We start from the raw sequence: 11,463 nt of genomic DNA, 5'->3' as shown, positions 1-11,463 counted from the left end.
TTTAGGTGCACGTCAGGAATGTCAAGCACAATGAATGTCATGGGAGTCTCTGCCGTCCCTCGGAGCGACTATACAATTGCTCTATCATGGCGCAGGAACCGTAGTCGCCATTTACATGCTAGTTTAGCTCTGCCAATTCAATCATGTCATGATGAACATGAGAATGGAGCCCTGTCAGGATCCATTACATGAGGGACGGTTGAAAATCGGGCAGAGTTAAGCAGGGTCCTGGGTTTTGCATCGCAATTGCGGCTGATACAGTGCGTCTGCGGTTCCTCTGGTCTGGTTGCTCACACAGGAAGGAGTGGACCAGATGTATAAATCAGAATTCAAAGGAAGCGGGCTGGGGGAGGATGCTGGCAGCCAGACCGAAGAGGGGCCCAAAAAAAGTCCTGCTGTCAAGCAGCTCATTCATCAAACGCAGAGAGGGTGGCCTCACCCTGAGGCCCAGCCGTCCTGTCCTCTCCTCCAGTGTTGGGGAACACTTTGGCCCGAGCTCATTTTAGCAAGAGAAGGTGTTAATTAAACTACCCAGAACAGTCTGAAAGCGAGAGAGTTGAGCGTAGAAACCGTGAATCTTGCTGGGCTCCTCTCGAAACTCCCGCTGTGTGTTGGACGTGTGATCCTGGCACCGCGCAGTCCTCTCTGCCTAAAGTTGTTTGATTGCCCACACCTGCCACCTCAGCCATGCTGATCTTGGGCCGTGTAAGCTGTTTATTGTGGCATTGGAGACTTGTTAGTGACTCATTGCTTTTCTCGCTGAGTACTTTAACTTTTGTTCAAAGACCTTCTAAAGGGCTATTACAGAAACAGTTCAGCCAAAAAAGAAAATTCTGTCATCGTGTATTCAATTACATGTCGTTCCAAAAACTGCATGGCTGACTGTGTTTGAAAAAGTACCTTAGTATCTTAACTCAACTAGATCCTGCTTTTTTTTTCTTTAGTGTAGCCATATGATAGCGAGAACAGAAGTTAAATGGATTGAAAAAAATACTATTAATTGATTCATGCTCTGGCCATTTAAGATGAATGATGTTTTTTTCTCAGAAGAACAATATATTTAGATGAACACATGGTCCTCTGTGAATCTTAAAATGCATACCAATGGCATTTTGAGAGTAAAAAAAAAACATGTATACTGTAGGCAAAAGTAAGTTCTTGTCATATGAAACAAGATATCCAGCCTCTGCAAGAAAAGTAGCATCATGTACAAAATTTGTAGCAACTGTAGCCTCAGCAGACAGTTATTGGTGCAGTTATTGGTCTATGTTTGGTCCTTGTTTGCATAGCATCTACACCAGGGATGTCCAAACTTTTTCTTATGAAGGGCCAAAAACTTGATTGAGGCTAGTGGGCTGAAAGTAAATATAGGTGCCATGTGTAATTTCTTTATTCATTTGAATAATAATATTTAAAAATAACTAGAAAACATTGCTTTATATTAGCTAATACAGTTTATTTTTACATTCAATTTTATAATTAACTTATTACAGTAAAAACTCATCTCATTCATAACAAAATGGAGACCAAACCTACAGTAAATGCCACCTTTACACATTTCTGCCTCACAACCATTTGTTTTTGCTCAACAGGATTTGGTGAGTTAATGACAATATAGATTTTAACATTTTATCCATCCAGAGATTACATGAAAAGTGCTATTATGACTATTGGGCCACATTATCCTACGATTTATTTTCCTTATCTGAATGAAGGGCATGCAAAGAGGTCATATTTGGGAAAAAAACACAGATTTTGTTTCACATTTTATGCTAGATTTTAGGAAATTAAACAGCATTACCATTGGACCTAATTGGAGCTTGTGGAGAAAATGATCCAAATCACTAATAATGATTACCTATGCAGCGAGACTCAAATTAGAAATGACGATCTGGTGGGCCAAATCAAATGTTACAATGGGCCAGCTTTGGCCTACTTTGGGCATCTTTGATCTACACGGTCACTTTTAAGATCAAACCTACAGTAAACGACACTTTTTTTTTGTAGTCCTTTTTACACATATCTGCCTTGAAGGCTCCTATGTATGCCCATTTCTTGTAAAAGTATATTTGTTTTTGCTCAACAGGATTTGGTGAGTTAATGACAATATAGATTTTAACTTTTTATCCATCTAAAGATTACATGAAACGTGCTATTATGACTGTTGGGCAGTGGTGTGAAGTAACTAATTACAAATACTCAAATTACTGTAATTGAGTAGTTTTTCTTTACAATTAGGAATTGTAATTTAGTTTGTAAAGTAGTTTTAAAACTGTAGATTTTTACTTTCCCTTGAGTACATTTTTAGTGCAGTATTGGTACTTTTACTCCACTACTTTCCTTCAACCTGCAGTCACTACTTAATTTTTTCTTGTCTGTGGGGATTAAAAAAATCAGTCCTGTGGTTCCTATCCAAGCAAATCACACATAGAAGGTAAATCGCATCATAATGAACTACCTCAAGACATGGGCAATTTATAATTGCAGCAAACTGTATGGAAGTATTAAAAGTGTCCAAGAAGATGTCTAAAATCTTTACAAACATTGACCCAGAGGCTGTTTAGACGCATGTCACTGATGAGAAGATGACAGGTGTTTACTGGATGATGACTGAAATGGCCTTAAACACACAGCAGGCACAAGACATCAACAAGACGTCAGATTGACGTTGTACCCTAACGTCATGGGGACGTTGCGTTTTGTTTGGAAATGAAAATCGAGTTGACGTCAGATCTCAACATCAGGCCGACGTCAGTGTCCAACGTCCAACCTAAAACCAACCAAATATCAACGTCTAATGGTCTTACAGCTTGATGTTGTGTGGACGTTATCACTATGATGTCCATCAGACGTTGGTTTTGGTAGCCATACCTGATGAATAAATGTCAGTATTTGACATCAATATGACGTTGATTTAAGATGTTGGCTCGACGTTGGATTTTGGTCACTTTCTAACAACCTAAAATTAACAAATATCAGCATCATTTGATGTCATTATTGGTCATAAAAATAACGTTGGCCTTAGACACTGGCTAGATGTTGAATTTTGGTCACCTGACATCACAACCTAAATCTAACGTAATATTAACGTCTTATGACGTGTGTGCCTGCTGGGCAATAACTAGATGCACTATAGAATGTTAGGTTTACACACACATGCACAAATTACATGTAAACACATCCGCTTTTCACAGCGCAATACTCTTTGCGCAATACTTTGAGTAATATTTAGAACAGATACTTTTACTTGCACTACATTTTTAGGCAAGTAATGGTACTTTTACTTGAGTATGATTTTTTTCAGTACTTTTTCCACCACTGCTGTTGGGCCACATTATCCTAAGATTTTTTTTTCTTATCTGTATGCATGCCATGCAAAGAGGTCATATTTGTGAATGAAAAAAAAATCACAGATTTTGTGTTTCACACTTTATGCTAGGTGTTTAGGAAATTAAATAACCAAAAGGAACAGCAATAGCATTGGACCTAATTGGAGCTTGTGGAGGAAATGATCCAAATCACTAATAATGATTGCCTATGCAGCGAGACAGAACAAGGCAAACCTGAACGCAACACATTAGACTGCTGATCTAAACAATGTTTGCAAATGGAGGTGATGTTCCCTTTTATATTGCAATCTGAATTGATATGAAAACACATGACACAAGCATCAAAGCATCTGATGCAATCCTGAGCAACACAGACACGCTGCGTCTTCTTGTCCACCATATTCGGTTCCAAATTCGCAGATCAAACTCCCAGCAGAGAAGGCACATTTGCCCCTACCGCCTTTTGTTGAAGTTTTTTTCTGATAAATTTGATCCGACAGCTCTACTGCAGGGATAAATAATGTAACCGCATTTCGGAACATCATTAAGAGTAATGTTTCACATTCGGTCCCCTAAAATCCTTTTCACACATTTAAATAATAAACGGCTTTTGTGGATTAATCTGAAAGTTCAACCTGGAGTCAAACTTGAGCTGCTTCCACCGTGCACCAGGCTCAGATTAAAACCCAAGACCTGCCGCAGGATGATCGCCCATTTTTCACTTGTTAAGCAGTTCAGTTTCTCCTCTTGCTTCCCGCCGCGAACTGGAGAGATTTAAGCGCCGTGCAAAATAAAACACATGATGAATTAGAGGAGCGCTGTCCTTGTGTGATAGATTAAACCGCAGCGAGGAGCACGCGTGTGAGAGCGTGTCCTCCAGTGTCTTGCCTCTCGCTAGCTTTGCCTGGCTTTGCTACACCGGCACGGGGGCTGACAGATCACCTGTCTGCCGGTGCGCTGGAGGGGTCTCTTCCTGACCGACAACAAGGTCGTACAGTCACTCTGAGAGTTTGGACGGGCTGCCTGCCGCATTAGTCAGCACTTTGCCACCGCCACTCCTCATTCACCCTGACTAATTTGTGCGTTATAAATGGAACGAGCTGCGAGCACATTGAGACATAAACATGATCATTATTTTGACGTATGAGCAGTCAAATGGACAGACCCGCATGCTCTATCCACTGTCAATGAATCTGCAGAGTCGTCCTCAAAATGTTTTAAAGGAAGGGTGTTGAATGCACAGTTGTTGAAAGTTGTGACTCGTGTTTGGTGATTCAGGGAATCGGTTCATTTGAACTGTTGCATCTAAAAATGTTGGACGAATATACAAATTGTGTACTTTTTGGGAAAAAAAAAATTTTCTTATGCAATGCAATTATTACAAATGACTGTAGGCATAGCTTAATAATAAGAGTTCAGTACATATAAATTATACATCTTGGACCTGGACTCAAGGGCATAGATTCACTTTTGACTGGTGGGGACATACTGTACATCCCATAGAACACATGCATTGAATAGCACAAAAAGTACTTAATAATATAAAATAAACACTTAATAAAACAAATAACAATCCCGTCCCATGCTGCAAATGTAATTTTACATGATTTTACTGCAGTCTGGCTTTGAGGAGGTATGAATGTAGAGAAATCTAGAGAGGTGTGTCATAAAGTTTTATTCCGATTATTTTTCATAACCATGGAGGCCAAAATCAAAATGGAATTTTAATGAATTGCGCTTGGTGCGCGTGTAGGTTAAGAGTTGGTGGAGTATTACTTTGTTTTGAAGTCAATTAAATTATTGGTAGGGACATTTCAGTAATTGGTGGATATTGGTAGAGACATGTACCCTTCGTCCATGTCAATTCTACGCCCTTGTTTTGACTATCATTCCTAAATATGCCCTCACTTCTTCTTGCTCAAATAAACCTCTGAACCACTTTAGTTGAAAAGAATGTTAACAAGGCATCTACTGAATTTAAATTTTCTTTTTAGTTTTTGATTATTTTGCATGTGTGTATTTCTGATTATATCACGCTGTGTGTTTGAGAGAGATAGAAACAGAGAGCAGGCACTCAGACAAACTCGTAAGCAACAGAACAGAGCTCATTAATATTCAGAACCATTCCAAATATGGTCAAAATGAGCTTTACTTTTTAGGGGTAATTCCTGTGATTATAAATGAGCAAATAAAACCATTATTTTGATACTGTGTTAAGTAGAAGCCCAATTATTAAAATGTTTTATCTTTTCAATTATTTATTTAGCATGGAAATGAGCTCATTAGTATTCACGGCCATTCCAAATATGGTCAAAATGTGCATTGCATTTTAGGGGTAATTCCTGTGATTTTATAAATGAGCAAGTAAAGCCATTATTTTGATACTAGGTTGAGTAGAAGCCCCATTATTAAAATGTTTTATCTTTTCAATTAGTAATATAGCATGGAAATGAGCCAATTAAAATTTATGACAATTCCAAATATGGTCAGTTTATCATAAAGTTTATGCATTAACTGAAATTCATTGAGAATCACTTTTTTCTTTAAAAAAACATCAAGTGAGTACATTTATTATGAATTGTTTTTACAGTTATGTTCTCAACAAATCTAGAAGTCTGATGAATATACCATTCATTAGAGCAGTGGTCCTCAACCACCAGGCCACAAAAGAAATCATTAATTATTTCCGTTTTATTTATCATCTGAGTCTGGATGATCCTTTATTTTGAAAAAGGACTGTATTCTCTCGGTTAAATCTCAGTCACTTGACCCCCCAAATTTAACCCTCAAGCAGCAAAATGAGTAAGAAACAAACGTCTTTGGAAAGTTTCTTTCTTTGCTAAGAGGAAAACTCCCAGTGAAGTACCCAAGAACTGCCAAGGAATAGATCTGCAACCCATTTTTCAACAAACCAGGGAATCCACCATGTCTGTGCAAAAAGAGCAACTGATGGTGATCGCAAATGACGGTGGTCTTAGGGGCCGTTCGCATATCACATCTTTTGTAGAGTTTGGGCAACTGCGGCTTGTGTGCGGCTTGTGTGCACAAGCGGCGTGACATGCTCGAGCTTTCCAGGCACACACAGTTAGATGAATGCCGGAGCGCACCACAAGTCACATGACAGGAATTGACCGATCAACTTCAGCTTGTATGGAAGATACACATTTCGATTAATTATCTCAGACAAACACAAAACACCCAAACACTGCAGTGCCTTGTTAATTTTATTCATAAATAAAACTTGTATCAGAGTGACAGCCATGTTTTTTCAGTTTGTCATCCTCTGAGAAAATGGTTGATGGTTGCCTAGCAACCTACGAACCAGCTCCCCACTGGTCCATGGTAAAATTGTCAAGCGTTGACCAGTCCACAGTGATAAAAAGGTTGGGGACCACTGCATTAGAGGAACTAGTATTGAAAACTTCTAAATGACCTCTAATAATAGAAAATAACAAAATTCCTAATGCTATAAATTAAAGATCCTTATTGGTTTAACGGTTTTATCCAAATAAAGTATATATCTTACTGAAATAAAATCATACTTTAATTGTTAATGTAAATGGCTTCACTATTGTTAGCTGTATTATTTTTTTCCAACAAAGTTACTTGCTTATTCATAGAAGTGCTATGAATTGAGTAGCTTTGAAGGCTTCAGTTTCAAAATAGCCCCTTCAACACTGTGTCACATTAACAAATGCTGTTCCATGACCTACAGCATTTTTAGCAGACACAGTCGTGCTGCCAGAAGAGTCAACAGGGCTTCCGCAGGGTAAGGCAACTCCTCTTCCCCTTCTTCCTGTTGGGCTGGCCAGTTTCCGCTAACTGTATTTGGGCCCAGATTATTCTATGTTAATGTTGGCAGAGCCTCAGACAGTTGGAGTGTTCTCTCACTAGCGAATGTCGGTAAAGCCACTGGGTGAAGTTATTTACAGAGCCATCCACAGCGGCTTCTGTATCAAGCCAGACAGGAAGTTTTATCTGTAAAGGGAAGGGAGATGCACTTTTACGCCTCAGAGGGCAGCACGTTTCCACAAAATGTTTTGGGAGTTGCTTGTAAATGTCAGGCATTATTATAGAGAGCCACAATTAACTCTGAACAAACACAAGGGTCTGAGCTAATCATGATTCATGTTGATCATATGTCAACAGAAACAGAAATGTCACTCGTCTTTTTGGGCCATTGATGAGCTGCTGCTAAAAATCGTACATTTTCAGATATTTTTTGTTCTTATCAATTTATATCGGTTTCACAAACAAGGCTTAAGCTTAATCCCAGACTAAAATGTCTCAGTCTGAGCCTGGAACATTTGAAACTTGCTTTAATTTATCTTTAAGGGCACCTATTTTACCCCTTTTACAAAATGTAAGATAAAACTTTGGTGTCTCCAGAATGTATTTGTAAATTTTCAGCTCAAAATACCCATCAGATAATTTATTATAGCCTCCAGAATATGCCCATTTTGGTGTCTGGGTTCAGTGTTGCTGTCTTTCTAGCCTGTGGCTTTAAATGCAAATGAGCGGCTTCTCCCCGCCCACTGCTCCCTCATTCATGTCTGCTTCTCCTGCGTTACATTAGATAAACAGCAGTCAGTGATAGAGACAGACACGGATGAAGCTGAAATACAGCTCATTAGTCAAAAATTTATTTTATGTATTTGTGGTTGTTTATTCAAGCCTTTCTGAAACGATGAGTCACAAATGCCATTTACAGTACACACTCATATATATGCACATTTACTGACACCATGCGCCCATGGTGAGTAATAGCGCTTAAGAACTAGATAGCGATATTTCTATATTACAAACGTGCACTGTTTTAAAAACATTTTAAACTTATAAAACTTATAAAAACCACAGAGAGTTTTAACAGATATTTTAATCCCAGTTACTTTGGAAAATAATGTTATGTGGAAATGTGTATACATGTTATTATTGAAACATGGTGCCGGTCAATCAATTCGGTGTGCAGGGAAATCCATCATGTTGCGGTGGGCCTCAAAATCACTGGGCTACTGGGCTTTGGATCCTCTTTTTAACATCAGTAAATTTTAAAAGAGACTTGTGTTTATATCACTCCAATATGACTGTGGACATACACAGCTTTGTCCAAACAGCTTACAAAAGTTGATTTTCATCATACATGTAGGTGCCCTTTAAAATATTGAATCTGTGTTTTTTTTTTTTTTTTCAAGATGGACACACGTTTTTTTTTTTGTTTTTTTTTTTAATATGGCACATTAATTAAAATGAATTAATTGTCCTAATTGCGCTATGGCCTAATCCTGGCTTAGTCCAGGGGTGCACTCACACTAGCGAGGGAAGAGAAGCGCTCTCACTCAGTACAATGGAGATTGCTTTAGTTATATTGTTTTGTATTATTTTGAGCCGTTTTGGATTTATTAGGAGGTTTGCTGAAGGTTGCAGCTCAAGTACAGTGAGGAGTTTGCATCTTTGACAAACTATGACAGTTTTCATTCACTGAAAAGTAAGAATGAGTCAGCACTGTTCATAATCCTGCCAGAATATGTTGAATTAAATTCATTACAGGCCGATAGTGTAGCCTTTGCAACTTTACTGGCTAGACGACTTATTCTTATGAATTGGAAGTCAGCAGCTCCCCCTTCTTATCTGCAATGGGTTTTGATTTCTTTCATGCTCTTCGAATGGAAAAGATCCAATTCGCAATAAAAGAAAAACCAGAACAGTTTCTTTCCTTTTCCTTTATTAATGTTTTTAAGGAGACACCTAAATCTTAATTGCCTTTTTTACTTTCTTTTCTCTGTATTTATGTATTTATTTATTTATTTGTTTATTTATTATTTTGTTTGTTTTTATTCTTGTTTTTATTATTCTTATTTTTATGTTTCAGATTTAAGTTTATTATGTTTGTATATCTTTGTGTACAGATGTGGTATTTTACCCTTTATTTATATACTTATTTAGTGTATAATTATGTTTTCCTGATCATTTCGTTTGGTGAATTGTATCAGTGTGTATATTAATATGTATTAATATTATGTATATTTTATTTTCTGACCTAAGAAAAAAATGTAAAGTAAGAATGAACAATAAATCCAGAAACAGTCACTTCAGTTTCATGTTTGGGCATGCTTTGCATTCACACTACAGTCATACTACTTGAACAAGTACAACCGAACCGTGTTCTGGCACACCTCTTTCAACCGGACCAGGGCCGGCCAATCAAACCATGCCTGGGCACAGCATGGCACACTCACACTTGTCAAACGATCCAGAATATGGGGGCACAGTTCAGATACCCTAGTGTGAGTTCACTCTAAACCATGTCTGTGAAATCAGGCCTTTCTGTCATGAGTTTTGAATTATTGTTGTAAATTAAGCTGTGTTTCCCAGTACTGGGTTGCTGGAAGGGCATCCACTGTGTAAAACATATGCTGGAATAGTTGGTGGTTCGTTCCGCTGTGGCGACCCATGAATAATAAATAAGAGACTAAGCCGAAAGAAAGTGAATGAATGAATTTAGCTGATTTGTCACCACAAAAATGGTGGCAATCATCCAAAAACTCAGTTATTGCCATGATGCCAGACTACATCTGTTTTCACATGAAGGTTGCTCACAAAACTAATTCTAGACAGATTCTCTGAGGCAGTATAAAGACTTAACAATCTACAATAAAACCTAAGGCTTTGATAATAACTAAATGAATATTTAATTACGCCAATCAGTGCCATTCCTCATATACTATATGGAAGGTACTCCAGTACTCCAGTTATAGGTCCTGCGAAGGCCCCCCTTGCTATCAAAGATGATTTAATGGCTAGGGCAGTGCAATAGGGTATATGCCGAAGCATGCTAATGGGACTTTTAATTTGCCAGTAACCTGGATTAATCGTTTCCGGTGCATGTATGCCAATTGCCAATGCAAGTTCGGTGCGTTTAAGGTCTGTTTTGTTTAAAAATCAGCGATCTCCACTGGCTGAGTGATATCCGATATAAAGTGGGTCTCAGATGGTACAAGAAGCAGAATTGAATTACATTTTTCCCGCCATGTCTTTATAATATGAGCATTTATTTTACCCCAGTATATTTAATGGAGCTTCTGCGCTAGCCTGCCGATTCTGACGGGCGTGTGCGAGTAAACGGCTTTTTGTCTCGTTTTATGCATCAGCAACTAAATGAATGCCAAAGTCTGTTTAACTGATTGTATTTTAATTACATTACAACATCAATGCTGTTGAAGGAACCGTATAAAATGGAAAAAAAAACTCACAATAACCGATCACCGGAAGATTATCGGTATGGGAAAAACACTAGCTCGGCATATACCCTATTAATAGGATTTTAGTTTCGTTTGTGGCTTCCCAAGATAATGAAACCACATTCTGTTGTTTTCCTTTAAAGAATGTCAAGGATGTTGTTGATGCTGTCAAATAATTCTCAGTTCATTCTATCCAAAATAATAGTATAATATGCACACATGGTTACTTTACTTGGCATACAATTGTGTAAATAGTAAAATAACATTGCTAGAAATAAAAACTGATCAGCCTTTTAAGGTTGGGTCATCGAAAATGCTCTCAATTCATCTCTGGATCCACTGGAACTGAATTGAAACATTTATTTATTTGATCTTGGAAAAAGGCAGAGAGGTACAACTCAGACAGCTCTTTTCTTTCAAGAATATTGGTATCTAGAAAGCCGTTCAAGGCTGCGTTTCAGTTGTTTGTCTGCCTGTTTACTTGTTGAAGGTCAATGGTGGATGTCTTGTGGGAATATTTTCACCTAAAGTATGTAATTCATCAAAGGTTGAGAAGAGTTGGTTCTGTATCCAGCTCGATACATGCAATGAATGAACAGGAATTTGAACAGCCTACACGTGAGCCATTTCTTTGCAACTCGAATAGGAATGAAAGCATGCCTTGTAGTAACTGAAGAGCCATGCACATAGAGCCCATATTGATTTATTGATGCTGGAGAAAATTGCTGTCATGTACTGTACATGCGCCCACTGGGGACTAATGGAGGGTGGCTACAGATCTGACATGCCTGCTGAAAAATGAAGGATGTGATGTCAGGCTGCGTGTGATGCAGGAACTCTGGCATTACAAAGGTCACAATCTTGCCTTCCACTAGACTAGACTGAGTAAAAAATGC

The sequence above is a fragment of the Danio aesculapii genome, chromosome 16 (assembly GCF_903798145.1).
Source record: "Danio aesculapii chromosome 16, fDanAes4.1, whole genome shotgun sequence".
In the NCBI taxonomy this organism is placed as follows: domain Eukaryota; kingdom Metazoa; phylum Chordata; class Actinopteri; order Cypriniformes; family Danionidae; genus Danio; species Danio aesculapii.
The sequence above is the reverse complement of the archived record's forward strand: the minus strand, read 5'-3'. Positions refer to the sequence as shown.